Below are 14777 nucleotides of genomic sequence, written 5' to 3'. Positions count from 1 at the left end.
GTGTGTGACTTTCCTTTTCATTTTACAAGCATGTTACACCTCAGTGCTATTTTAAAAAAAAGTCCATGTCTTAATCGTACCACTCTGAGCCTAGTCTTACAATTTGGTATGATCATTTTCTGAAAGTTCCCAGACAGAATTTCATATCTGCTGAACTGTAACATGAATCTTTATCAAACCATAGCATCTCCTGCGACATAAAGCTCAGAAATCTCCTTTTCTGCTTCTTGCACATGAGATATCACCAACAAGCAAAATGCAGATGCAGTATTGCCTCTCTCATGCATGAAACTCTATCACGTCCCTGTACATTCATCCATTTCAGTGAGGACCTTGTTAAATATTTGTGCGGTGCCAAGTCATACAGAGCCACGGTGCCACTACCAATGAGGTGGGCCCTTCTTTCAAACGTTAATTGCAGTTACTTGCACTTCATCATTACACTCGTATAAATGATGTGCTGTGAGCTCCACTCTAGGTGTTTCTTTTTACTCTAAGAAGGGTTTTAAATATTTTATAGGTTACTGTATGTTGCAAACAAACGTGTGGCATGAACAAAAATAATTTGATGAAATCAAATGCAAGTATTGGTAAGCTTAGCACGTTCACTGATAAAAGCTGTTTCAGTTTGATTGTGTGGTTAGCACCCGATTACATTTAGTGAGGATTTGTAGATAGTATGCCTATGTATACAAATCTCCTGTTTGAGAGTTAAGATATATATGTGTACACTTAAAAATATGTAAATTTGAATAATTTAATGTAATAGAATAAAATGATAATTTTTTTTGAGGTTTGAGGTCTTTGTTATACATAGAAATCGGATAAGTAAAAAAAAATCCCTCAATGGACAAAATTTAACAGCAAACTGAAGTGGATCTTATCAGTTATTGATAGAGGAAATGAGGAATGTGTCTTTACCACACATTAAGATGAAGACATTCTGTCAACTCAGTTAGCCAGAGGTTCACAGTCGGCACTTATTTTTTCATGCTAAATATAATGAGTTTTTTAGCAGAGACAAATCAGTAAGATAAGAGTCATTGTTGTGGTGCTCACACTCAGCCCTTTCGATATTGCAAAGGTGATTACTACCAGGTTAGGTTTTATCTCCATCCCTATATCTTCAAGGATAATCTAAATATCCCCATCCGGGACTTCAGCAGATTTGGACATAAGGGCATAACTCTGTAATAAGGTTGTTTCTGCAGAGTGACTCTTATTCACTGTGGTGAGATTTCCATCCTTGTGATGAACGGTATACTTTGTGTTACATCCATTAATTTCTGGGTGTGATCAAACACTAGTGACAATGTGCTCTATCCCAAAGGACTATGCCTAGTTTCCTTGCTCAGTTTGAAGTCAGTAGAGAGTGACTGGTTTGTCAGTATATTAGCTTAAGGGATTGGAGAAATAAATCTATCATCCTTTGTAAAAAATAGCCTGTTCTCCCCTGGAAGAGAGGGGGACTACTGGCTGAAGCGTTGAAGTTGCTGCATTGTGCATGTTGTGGAAACACAAAAGAAAGCCAGCAGAAGAGAGGAGAGGAGAAATACTGGCTGAAGTAACACCAACTGTTGTGGAAACGCCGGAGAAGCCAGCACCATTGTGTTTTGGGTCCACACAGCTCTCACTGAGGCAGGAGCTTGATGACTGTTGTTTCCAGCGCTACCTGAGGCTGAGTAGTGACCGATCTGAGCCCTCTTCCTCAGGTCGGTGCCAGGACAGAGTCCACTGAGTTTCATTCTCAGCGCTGATGGTATGACTCATTTGACGGCCGAGATGAAATATTTGAACTCCAGCGCCAGGCGCATTAGGAACGTTTGACGCAAATTTGCGTCGAGAGGTGTCTTTGCATTGACTTTGTATGTAATTCTTGCCACTTGGTGTGAACACTCCTTTGGACTCAATTTGAGCTGTGCCATGGCGAACACATAACATCAAGTTCCCCACCTCAAATTAATGTTTCTGAGGGATAAATACAGTTTGGTTTTGGAGCACTAGATTTTGTATGTATGCTGTGGACTTTTTGTGAACTGTGTTTAGCATAAATATGGGTATATATCAGATTCCACCTCTACCTTTCTTTCATTCAGTGTTTGCAGGAGCTCTTCATGAAAAATGCCTCAACATTTTACTGAAGAAGGGAACTAATATATTACTAAATGTTACATGCTAAACCCATCTGGCCTTGGAGTTTTACCCACATATATCTCCCTGCTCCCAAATAGTCAAAAAAATCATTATGTTAAAATCTAAATAAAACACTTTCTAATTTAAACAATATTTGGATGGATTGTCGCTTAGTAAAATTGCATACAATTGCAATGAAAGTAATGATGCTATAAATTGGGTTGGAATCAGACACCAGGCTTTTGACTCTTCGTCTCACTCTGTCTCAGTCCGAGTTAGTTATGGTGGTACTGCTTTGTTTCATCTTTCAGTCAGTTAGGTTGATGAGTCTCAACCTAAAATCATCCAACAGGGAAAATATGCCAAAATCAGGAAAGAGGGCACCACATTTTCTGAAATGAAAATATGGTACAGATGTCACAGTAAATTTCTAATCCTTTTTGGATGATTATTTTTGAGCAATGTTGGTGAACCATTTAAAAAAATATATTTAGCATTAAAAATAAACTCTAAAGCCAAACATGTATTTGAACTTGGATTGGATTTGCATAAACTATACATAAAGAAATTAATAATGAAACGTAATGATAAACAGAATCATTCAAAGTTTTTGTTTATGTTTTGAACAGCCTACAAGGATTCATTGCTTGGTCATACCATATTCCCACTTACTAAATAACCCCATGCAAGTATGAGCATGTATTAGTGTCTACTAATTATAATCATATCATTATCAAGTATTATTGAAAGGTGTAAAATGGTTGTTATATCTCCTATAACTTTATCTAGGTGCCTTTTGAACTGGAAATGTATCAGTATGCAAATCCATCAAGGTTCTGTCAATTTCTTTGTAGAGGGGAAGACCACTATGCTGGTGAGCAGGGAGTGAGGCCGTATACCTTTGTTATCCAACATGGCTGTAACTCCATGTTCTTTAACACCGACTGGCAGAAAGGTCACATCAACTTGATCTTCGATTTAAAATGCTGTTCACACTTATGCTTTGGCTCTCTCTTTTTTACTTGATGGGAACAGACCTCAGTAGGCCTATACTATTTCCTGGAATTAAAACTCTCTGGGACTCTAAGGAGGGGTTGTGTGCTTGTCTGCACTTTAAGGCTCCTTTATGACCAATTTTAGAGAGCTATACAGAAACAGACAGAGCCCTTCTGTTCGTACTCTGCATTCATTTTGTCCGGATTCGTGTTTGTCTTGTGAAAGCTTATTGATATTGACTAAACAAATGAAACAAAGCAGTACCACCTGAAATCATAGGGGTCAATATAGCTTATATTTAAAGCAATATGACCATAAGACAAGAGGAAACTACGAATGTTGGCAAGAAACTACATTTATCTATTTGATGTAACTTTGTCCAATAACAGGTATGAACAGTTGCTTTTTGAGGTACATTATTGCAACCTCTAATGGATGTGTTACTCAACAACCCTGCCAACATAAAAGACACATCGAAGTATGTGGGCAGTGACAGAAACACAGTTTGACATTGGTGTGTTTCTTTTCACAGCATAAATGAGGCTTTAGTCTCCAAACATCGTATATTAGCTTTGAGCAAGCTAGCTTAACATCCCTTGAAGAAGAGAGATCACCACAGCATCATCACCAAAGTCAGCAGTGCAGAAATTGTCAAACACTGACACCCCTTGTGATCTCTCAGATATGGCATGGAGACAGCTTTAATTGGACATGCTGCCCACCAGGTAGTACATTCAAACGTTGAGTGCATGCATATTTATAGGGAGCACCCTCACTTGCTTTGTATCAGGATGTAGAGTGCAAGGTAAGAATAATGAGGTTCATTACAAGTTTTCACCCACTTCTCACTACATTCCGTGGCCATGTCAGTGTTCACTTCTTAAATCCATAATAAGTAATTAACCTGGCTGGAATGTTAAAGATGAAATGGGCTGAAATGGCATCTTGCTTGATGTCCTGTTGCCTTGGAAACACTGTATTCAAAGCTCCAAGCATCGGAAAAGATAATGTTGGACAGAGCATCGGCTTAGTAAGGAGAAAAAAAAATTAATTGGTTTTGAGATTCAACCATAACTGACCAGCAGCAGCTTTTGTAAACATTGGATGGAAGCTGAAATATTGAAAACGATTTCATAGTCTGAATTCACCGGAAGTAAGGATTCATGCCATGGACAGTAAAATGCTGCCTTAGCCTGTGAAGGCTATTTGGAGCAGGAGCTTAAGCTTGACACAATGTGCCTATACAATTGGTGGATCTGAGGTCTTGGGGATCTGCAGAGAGAAGCACAGTCATAACAGAAATCCCCACTACAAAGAGAAGAGGTGAAAAGGCAGTTATTTAACCAGATGCCCCACTCAGCAGAGAGAGGATTAAAATGCACTACTGCTTATCTGGCATAAAGTCTTTGACTTTAAAACTGCAGGTTCCTTCAAAAACATGGTGTGAAGGTCAGCCTTTTATTAGATGCCTTTTGTGTGCTAATGAGAATGCAGTGGGATTTATGTGTCATTCCTCTGTTCTTCTGCTCACTTCAACTTTTAATTTTAAAAGAAAGAGTTACAAGGCTATGAACAAGTGCTTTTTTGTGTCACACTATTCTGTATCAAAGTATTCTGTACAGCGAGTGTAAAGTGCGTTCTGATTACAAAGCAAACACATCAGAGTCCAGGTAACTGTCCAAGGTTAAAGTAAGTGGTTGTCAGTGGTGAGTTCGAGACTTGGTTATCTTCCAAATTAAATGGCTGTCATCAATATTTTTTGCTATTTTTTGTACATGTCCAATGCAGGTTGGCAATTTACCCAGAGCAGTGGCAGCGCTCTCAATCACCATTTTTTCGCTAAATCAGATGATTTACACTGTGATGCCAATTTTACATGATCAAACATTGTGCATATGTGCCCTTCTGTATTTGTACATAGTACAGGAAGACTGCTACTGTCTCCAATTTAGGAACATGTGCACAGTTGACCATCATAGTGTTGCCTATCTGAAGATTACAATCAGCTGCTGTGCATAGTATGGTGGGCAGCAGCTTCGAGGTAGGTGAACTGAACAACACTGTTCTCCAGAAATTGCATATTGTAAATACTACTCATTTCTAACAGCAAATGTGCTGGACAGAAATGTAATCTAGATTATGTAGCTAAAGGTCTTTTTCAAGAAACTTTCTGAAGGGCAAAATGTTTAAAGAAAACATGCTTAAATGTTGACTGACGATATTATTATTATTATTAAAATAGTTTTCCCACCAATAGCAACTCTTGCAATACAGTATGAAGCAGGAAGCAATTACTTTGAAAGCAAATAACCCAAATGTACTAGTCTAGCTGACAGCGGCACAACTGGGAAGCTATTGGTGTATGAATTGCATACATGAAATATAATGTATAACAGAAGAGTATTACTGCTTAATGCTCAAGTAAGATGGTGGATATGACATGCAAACAGATACCTGTAGAGGCACAAATTGTATTACAAAATCAATCTATGATGGTGTAGTGCAATTCAATTTCTAAATGTAGCCTTGTGTGTGTGAGGATGTGTGAGTTGTGGTTTCTTACAGCGTGGGGAGTTGTGGCGGAGTGTTGTTTGGCAGAGAGTGTCTTTTTAAAGTGTCCATCAGGGGCTTGTAGTAGCACGGTTTGAGGAGTCTCACAGCCTCCAGGAAAAAAACTGTCTGTCGTCCAGGAGTTTCTGACTTTCAGACTATGGAACATCTTGTCGGAGGTGAAGGGGGTGAAGAGCTTGTGGGAGTGGTGTGTATTGTCCAATACAATTATGCTGGCTCTGCAGAAGCAACTCTGGTGTAAGATGTCCTGGATTGCAGGGAGAGGGGCTCCGATGATGTGCTCAGTGCTTTTTATGACCCTCTCCACAGTTGTGTAGATGTGCATGGCCCATACCATGTGGAGACGCAGCTCATAAATAACCCCTCAGTCCTGCCTCAGTAGAAGTTGGTTGAGAATGGAGTTTAAGAGGCTCACTTGCTTTGGGTGATGCAGGAAACAGAGGTTCTCTTGTGCTCTCTTGGCCCTGCATGTAATAAGGCTGCCAGAGGTAAGATCCTCTGTAAAGTTTATTTTGAGGAACTTGGTACTGGTCATTCTCCCTTTTTATGGTTTTAGCATTATTGAGGGTCTGGTTATTCAAGCTGCCCCATGTCATCAGTTGTTTCTGTGTACTTATATATTTTGATTTGTCCGTGCAACTGACCCATTTTGGTGGTGTCATTGGCAAAATAAATCATCCTATTGGAGCTGTACCTGCCACAGATGTCATGGGTCATCATAGTGAATAGTAGAAGTTGAGCATGCAGCTCTGGTGCATTGTCTGATCATTCCAGAGGTGCTGGGTCCAACCTTTCCAGCATATGGTCTATGACTCAGACAGTCCAAAGTCCAATTACCGTTCTTCCCTTTTGGCTTCTCCTGTATGATGGTGAGAAAGGCAGAGCTGACATCTAGAAGAAGCATCCTAACAAGCATCCTGTCCAGATGTATCAGCACGGCATGGAGCACAGTGGAGATAGCATCTGGTCAGGACTGGTTGGGGCAGCTGGCAGACAAGAGTGAGTGCTGGGGATGTTGGAACACTTTATGACAAGTGAAGTCAATGCTACCTGGCAGTAGTTCAGACATATCACCATTCTTTTCTTTGTGATGGGGATGATGGTTTCAGAGAGATTTCATCTGTTAGCACAAGCTGTTGTGCACATTCCCTGAGAACACAGCCTGGAAAGGGGGGCCCTTATTAGACTTTACTTGGGTGTGCTCTGCTTTCCAGCTGTGGTTAGACAGAGGGTTTACTCAAAGGCCCAAGGGGGAGTCTTCCTGAAGGAACATTGTTGAGATCCATAAAGCACCCATAAAAGTTGATGAGTCTATCAGGGAGGGTACTGCCTCTTATTTAGGTGTGCAGGGTTAGTTTGCGGCCAGTGATGGAGAAGACGTCCTGCCACAAATGCCAGACTTATCCCTTATTACACAAAAAGGTTATATATTTACTGTGCATGGGTGCAACATGATTCTGTAACATCGCAAATATATAACAGCAAGATGTTTGAAAGCCAACTTGCTTTTTAAATTATGCAAGTCAACACGAAGCATGATTATAAGCTGAATGAATCAACAGTTTAAGACAAAGTCTCACTGAGGATAAAAGAAGTTGCTACAGTGTTATCTTATGAATGTGCTTTTTAATGTGAACTCCACACAGGATTGAGATATTGTGATTACAAGCCTCCTCAAATACTATCAGAGCTTGTTAAAATGGCTCCTGGTGGGAGGCACCTGGCACTTATTGGCTCCCTACACAACATATCAATGTCAATCAATCCATCAAATTTAATTTGTATAACCCATATTCACAAATCACAATTTGTCTAATAGAGCTTAACACGGTGTGACATCCTCTGCCCTTGACCCTCAACAAGAGTAAGACTACAAAAAAAACTATTAACGGGAATAAACGTAGAAACCTCAGAGAGCCACATGTGAGGATCCCTTTCCCAGGACGGACAGAAGTGCAATAGATGCCACGTGTAACAGAGAACATCAGACAAACATTGTATTTTATAGATGTGCTTCAGTGTGGGGGAATAAAAAAGCCCATTTTTTTAGCAGGAGAATGGGAGCCAGTGGGTCCATCCATCCTCCAAACATGTCCTGGCTGTGGAGGGGTTTGTACTTTTGGAACCTGATGATACATGAAACGTATCAATTAATATCTTGTAACAAAATTTCAGTTCAGAAATGTAGATTATGTATTCAATCAAATATAATATAAACACAGAATAAAATACCTTTAAACAAGTTTGTTGTGTCTGTGTCCAGCAGATAACGACCACAAGGACAACAGAAAAGAAGGAAGGTAAGCAGAAAAGTACAGTGAGGTGGAAAGTTATAAATCTAAGCAAGATGCTGGACACAGGAACCTGAAAAAGACAGAAAATACAGTGAATTACTCCCAAGTACAAATTATTGATGACCATATACAATAAAGAATGACATAATGTGCCACACTCATTGTGATGTGAGGTCGATGAAGGGCTGAATGCTGAAGGCCAATGAATTGTGTCTTTTAAAAAAGGCACAAGTGAGCATAACAAACTTGTAACTAAAATAGTTGGACAAGATGTCAAAATCAATGGTTTTTTTTATTTTTTATTATCATATGTAAACAAATGTAGGCAGGATTTTTAAAATATATTTTGTATTGAAGAAATAATTGAGTGAGCTCTATATCATCAAATCGCCTGTCATGATTGGATGACTAATGTGCTTAACAAAGACATAAATATGACATTAACCAATCCTTATAGCCCAGTATTAAGTGGAACATAGTAAATGAAATTGAATAGAAAAAGTCAAACACATCTGTAGAAGCATGGACAATTGTATTGATTTAATGTACATTAGCAATATGCATTTTCCTTAGTATTTTATGCCAGTGAGAGCATTCAACCAACACTCACCAGTAATGCACTGCTCAATAGCCGTGAACCTATGAGTGAAATTAAAATATTCCGTCATTGACAGCAGTGAAATCTTAAAGTAAATCACCAATCAAATCAATCAATGCAAATAGCAGACAGGACCCACATGTAGTGTTCTCAGTAAAAAACAATGTTGGCAACAATACAACACTTAATCACAGAATGCTGATGCCTGCGTTATAAACTCAGTGCATTAATAGCTCTCACAGAGTAAAATCACATTGATCAACATGTAAATACACATCCTCTCAATTATTTCACATACACACACACACATTTTTACAACAGGAATCTGGTTTTACTCCGTGAAGTATTTTGGTTTTTCGACAGCACCTGAAGGCACCGCCAAACAACAAAATTCATGGGGTAAATGTCGATTGCATTGTAAACGATGCTTTCATTCATCTTGTTCCTTCGCATAGGGAACAAAGACCAATAAATGGTGGTGAAAACAGCGACTGGCAACGTAATCTGTGAACTTGCTCAGCCAATCATTGGCACTTTTGGTCGAACTCTGCCCTCTAAACGTACTTGTTGTGCAACAGCATTAGTCATTCGTGTGAAACAGACCACTGAGCAGTTCGAGGGCCCGTCTACACATATATTCGCTGGCAAGATATAGATTAAACGAAGCTTCGAGGCAAAGAGTTTGAATGATTTTTAGGTCCCACTTTCCACACACACACACACACACACACACACACACACACACACACACACACACACTTATTTTTACAACAGGGAATCAAATACGCAGCAGAAACACACAAAATACCCATGCTCTCAGTAACACACTAATATTACTTGGGGGCTTATTCACACACTGTCGGTGCCTGGGTATCAACTCGCAGAATAAAATCACATGAATTAACCAGCGCTGTCGATGATGGACATTTAAATTTACTTCGGGATAGGTTTGGGCTTTCTTTTGAAAATCATCCTATACCTGGACACTGTCAGCCTACCAATGAACAATATAACCAATCACTTTGCTAGCTTACTTGCTTTGTCAAGTCGTTGTAAAACACACTTTCTTATTATACATTAAAGGCTCAGTGTTAAGAATGTAGTGACATCTAGTGGTAAAGTTTCATGTTGCAGCTGAATACCCCTCAACTCACCCTCCCCTTCCAAACATGAAGGAGAACCTGTGGTAGCTTCGGTTGTCATAAAAACTCAAAAGGTTTAGTTTGTCCAGTCTGGGCTACTGTAAAAAACATGGCGTCCTCTGGGGAGCCCCTCATGATGTAAATATAAGTTCACAGTGTTTAAGGCAAGGTCAAAAAGACAACAGCCAATCAGAGTTCTCCTGTCGAAGAAGTCCAATCAGATTTGTCCTGTTCCCAGCAACAGTGGAGTTATTGGTGGAATGTCACTGCCAATCAAAATCATCTGGTCGCCATGGTGATGAAAACACCTACTAAGTAGGGTTAGTTCAGTTAATACTTTTTTATATATATATATATATATATATATATATACATTTGAAATAATAATCATGTCATCATGAATAATGTTTTTTAATACAATTTAATAATATTTTTTAAACTCATGTTTTATACATGGTTGTGTGTGTGTGTGTGTGTGTGTGTGTGTGTGTGTGTGTGTGTGTGTTTGTGCGTGTGTCTGTAATTGCTTTTGTCTTTGTGTTAAATAATCCTTTACTAGTCCTTAGTCCCACAATTTGCCAGTTAACCGTTACATAGTGTTTGGGTCAAATTTGACCAGTTTTGATATTTGACAGCAAATACCCTAAATGTCATTCTTTTCCTAAAGTCACCTCAAATACACAAAAATGAAAATATTTTAATTGTTATACTTTCTTATAAGAACAACAAGTCTATTTACATAGAGGCTATACATATAATGTTATAAAAACAACAACAGTGCCTTGTTTTTTGGCTTTTGAAGGACCAGGGAAACTGCAGTACCCAGAGAAAACCTCACAGACATGGGTTGAACAAGCAAACTCCACACAGAGTGTGGACTCTGGACGTCCTGGTTTTCTCCCAGAGGTCTTTATTTTCACTCTGGACATCCTAGTTTTCTCTGTGGAGGTCCTGGTTTTTCTCTCTGGATGTCTTGCTTTCTTCTCTGGAGGAACTAGTTTTCTTCCTGGAGGTCCTCGAGGAATTGGTTATTTCTCTTGGATTTCTTGATTTTTATCTCAAATGATTTTGTTCATGATTGCTCCCTCAAGTTTCGTGGTTTCTCCCTGGAGCTCCAGCTTTTCTTTCCAGAGGTCCACTTTTTCTCCTAGGAGGTTCTTGGATTCTCCTCAGAGTTTCTTGAGATCTCCCCGGAGTTCCTCTTTCAGAGCCCAGACAATGTCAGTGTCCTTAGGCTCAACCATTTTCATTTCTCCTCTCTGTCAATACAAAATGCTTTATATACCTGTATCAACTTACAGCTCTGAATAACGACCAGTGGAGCTGTGCCATATCATAACGTCCACGATAATACCGGTTTAATTTTTTACACGATATTATTGACATTGATGTAATTACATTTAACATTTGAACCTATAATATCGATGAGTAATTTGACACAGGAATGATGGTATTAAATCCTGTATGTTAATAAGATAATAAAAGAGAAACCAAACCTCCCTAAAGTTGGGGATGACTGAGTTTGGATTAAGGTCATTGTTCTAAGTGGAAACCAGAAACTTTTTGTGTCACTTTTTCTGAGTAACTCTAAATGTGATTTTCGTTGTGTTTCAAGTGTTTTGGCTTTGATTTGAAAAACACATTTAACAAGTTGGGATGTTATAAAAACCTATTTTAGAAAATACTATTTTGAATGTACAATACTTGGAAAACAAAATTTAGATAGTTTTTTGAGATTTAGATGTCTTTCCACTTCATACAATGATTATATGTGAGTTGAGTGTGTATTTTATCCTTTTACTCTTTTCTCAGTATCTCAGCATACTTCAAACTCACCAGTTCTGAGGATAATGGTATTCTGCTCACAATGTCAGGTAAAGAACAATGAATTAAGTGTGAAGTTTATGCTGAAGGAACATCCACACAACACATTCTTTTATTTTCTGTCAATAATGTGGCACAACTAATGACCAGAGAAAGATTAGGCAACGGTGAACACAACATGTTGCACAGTATATAACAGCACAAGGCTGACTAAGCCACAAAAATGTTGGTGGAAGTATTTTTTAGTGCCAATTTCTGTTATTTACTGAGAGATAAAAAAGGTTTGTTGGAGTGCATGCTGCATTTCAATGTCATTGCACAGTCCTTTCCTATACCTGTGGATCTTTCACATTATAAAAGAAGCAATAAGCACTATAAAATGATGTCTGCACACACATTTCCAATATGTGTTATGCACAGACACCCTAAGGGGCAGGGTTGAAAAGAAATAACAGGCTGCTCTAGGGTTAGGTTAGGGTCATTTGGCCCTCTTGAGTTCTCCTCTGCTCTTGACATTAGGGCAAAAATTAGGCATGGGGGTGTCCCATTAGAGCACAAGCATATGCTAGCCGAATGGACACTTTTACACTCCAAACACAAAGGGCAGGAGCCTTCGCTTTTGTGACCGTGGTGGCATAATGCTTTGAATAAAAATCATCATATTCTTGATACAAGATTTTGTGCAAGGAAAAATGTAAGGCCGTGAGCATAATCAGAGTCCAGTAGAACATTTCTTACAGAGGACTGTGTTGAGTGGAAATCCACTCAATGTGTTCTTGTTTGCTACTAAATAGCAGATTAACCCCAGAGGCTTAGCCTGCAGCTGGTGCTCAGTATTGGAACAAGGTGTCTGCAGGGACCCTGTTTTCTATCTCTGTTTCTTTTTGGTCCAATCTGAATTACGGCAAAGAGGGATTTTACACAAAAAGGCCAGGAGTACTCAAGTTATCAGAGGAAAAACAGGCAAAGGTGGATGAGGCTTAAGGAAAAGAGACCGTTTTATATCACAACAGGGTTAATTTTATTAACCCAGGTTGGTCTTGACAAGTTCATACTGAAAATGAAGAGGTACAGAGTGATATATGTGAGGTCATAAAAGCTTTCAAATACCCAAAGAAGTAGTTTGACAAGTTGATACTGAGAATTACATGGGAAGGCTGGTACCATTGTTGTGTCTGCATGGATAATATAAGGGTGCAGACAGCAGCTGATTAGCTTTGCTTGGCATAAACACTGGAAATGTTAAATGGCTGGCTTGGTTCTGTTCACAGATATAAATCACACTAATTAACATATGTCTTTTTATTTAATCCGTACATTAAAAAAAATCTAATTCCATGGTATCAGGGAATTGTATGTTATAGTAATAACTGTATTTTTATAGCACTTATATAAAGACACTTATCTGAATGTTATATATCAGAATTTGGGATCAAACTGAACTATAGTTTGGTTAGTTGTGTAAAACATTTTTTTAGACAGTTCTGACTTTCATACCAATTGCAGGAAGTTGAGACAGCATTTAACAATAGAAGAAAAAGCCGCAGAAGAGGCTGTCCGGATTGTTTGCGATCTTCACCTTTTATGATGTTACCTTCACTGATATAATTTTTAAACGACCATTAACCGGTTCATTCAGTTTCTCCATTGAAATGAAAAGATCACTTGCTACCTCCCGAATGAACAACAGACACAAGCTTGTCTACAAGCCAATCAATGTCAAGTAAAGTTAGAAGCTGCTCAGCTGATGACAACAGGACGTACGCATATCACACAAAATTCTGTGTGCTCCCTAAATCTCTCACTAACTGGATCAAATTGTGTAATTTGTACAGTAGCTGATTCCTGCTAAGCGAGGGTGAGTTAACCAGCAGCTTGCTGTAAGCTTCATAAAACTTTACTACGTCGAATATGGATTTTCCGTGCAGGAATGTAGGTTTAGGCTTATGTATATATTCACTGTAAGAGTCTCATAGTTTTGCTTGTGTTCTCTCTGAAAGATGAATTAATTGAGGGTATTTTTTTCAAATGACTTTCATCTAATCCTCGCTAGGAAACCACAAAAACTGTTTGACCAAATAGTTCTGAGTCAAAATTAACCGCAATAAAGCTTCTCATATAAAAGCCACTTGAAGATATTGAAGATAACAGACTTGAGATGTATTAGTACAGCGTTGGAAGTGATCAGATAATGAGGTTGTAAAGTTTTACTGCTGAGATAATAATTGCAGTGCTCTTCTTGATTACACAGTGATGTCTTTGAAAGGGTCAGAACCAGCCTCATGTTGCCCTAAAAACCTGATTGAGATTCAGTTGGATCTGTACACTCGGACTCACTGTCAGTGTCAGCCTCAGGGCAGATCACTTATTCACAAACACCAACAGGATAGGTTTGGAAGTCTTTGTGTATATGTTGTTATACACTTCAATGGATAATGCCCCAAGTGTACTAAAAGGTTTACCTAGGCACATTCCGAGGATCTCTTAACACAAAGCCTGCAGTGGTCATTTTTTTCATTTGCCATATATCTAATAGGTTGTTCCTCCTATAGTCCCTTTTACTAGAATTGCACAGCCTAAAATGAGAGCTCCAACATCCTGCAATGTGTCTTGTGAGAGCACAAAGCATATGGGGGAGTATTAGCGGCCTTGTGAGGTTGGAAGAGAAATTGGCCATTTGTCTGTCACATTCAGCCCATTCTCCCATTACCTGTACAGACCCATTACAAGCTGTAAGAGTAATGACTCCACATGATCTATGACTGTTATGAGGAAACCAGTGAGACCTATATGAGTCCTTGCGTGTTAGCTTTATGCCTATGTATATGTTCCTGATGTGAGTAAATTTTCAATTTGCTGAAGGTTTTCCTCATGACTAAAAATCTTTGTCAGTGTTTTTCACCATACCCTCCTGTTGAGAATATGAAGCCAATGACATATTCTAAAACCACAGAACTCATTCTCCTCTTTTCAACAGTTTTCTTTCCCCTTTCAAGTCCTTGACACAGAAGGGGAGCTCATGCAGAAAGGATATGCTCCATCCAAGTATTGTACCTGCTGTAAATGATAGATTTATAGCGAGGCAGAAAAACTGGAAGAAAAGAAAAATCTCGGTGACGTAAGACATGACAAGTGAATAGACATAAAAAAGAAACCAAGCGCTGAGAAAATTGGATTTTCAAGAGTGCCTTGTCTCAGAAAAAATGACTGGTCAGAGGG

The 14777-nt window shown here is 38.8% G+C and overlaps 2 long non-coding RNA genes across 2 annotated transcripts in view; one reads left to right on the top strand and one right to left on the bottom strand.

Moving 5' to 3' along the window:
• LOC138411932 (uncharacterized) overlaps positions 1-14777 on the top strand; it is a 53759-nt gene that overhangs the window by 17267 nt on the left and 21715 nt on the right. The gene's annotated exons all lie outside the window — the stretch shown is intronic.
• On the bottom strand, positions 7313-9930 carry LOC138411937 (uncharacterized). Its single transcript, XR_011244429.1, has 4 exons — positions 9747-9930; positions 8605-8633; positions 7933-8064; positions 7313-7826 (listed from the first exon to the last, which is right to left on the bottom strand). It is a non-coding gene; the product is annotated as an uncharacterized lncRNA (long non-coding RNA).

The sequence above is a fragment of the Paralichthys olivaceus genome, chromosome 10 (genome assembly GCF_024713975.1).
Source record: "Paralichthys olivaceus isolate ysfri-2021 chromosome 10, ASM2471397v2, whole genome shotgun sequence".
Classification (NCBI taxonomy): Eukaryota; Metazoa; Chordata; class Actinopteri; order Pleuronectiformes; family Paralichthyidae; genus Paralichthys; species Paralichthys olivaceus.
Note: the sequence above shows the minus strand (reverse complement) of the source record. Positions and strands in the feature narration are given on the sequence as shown.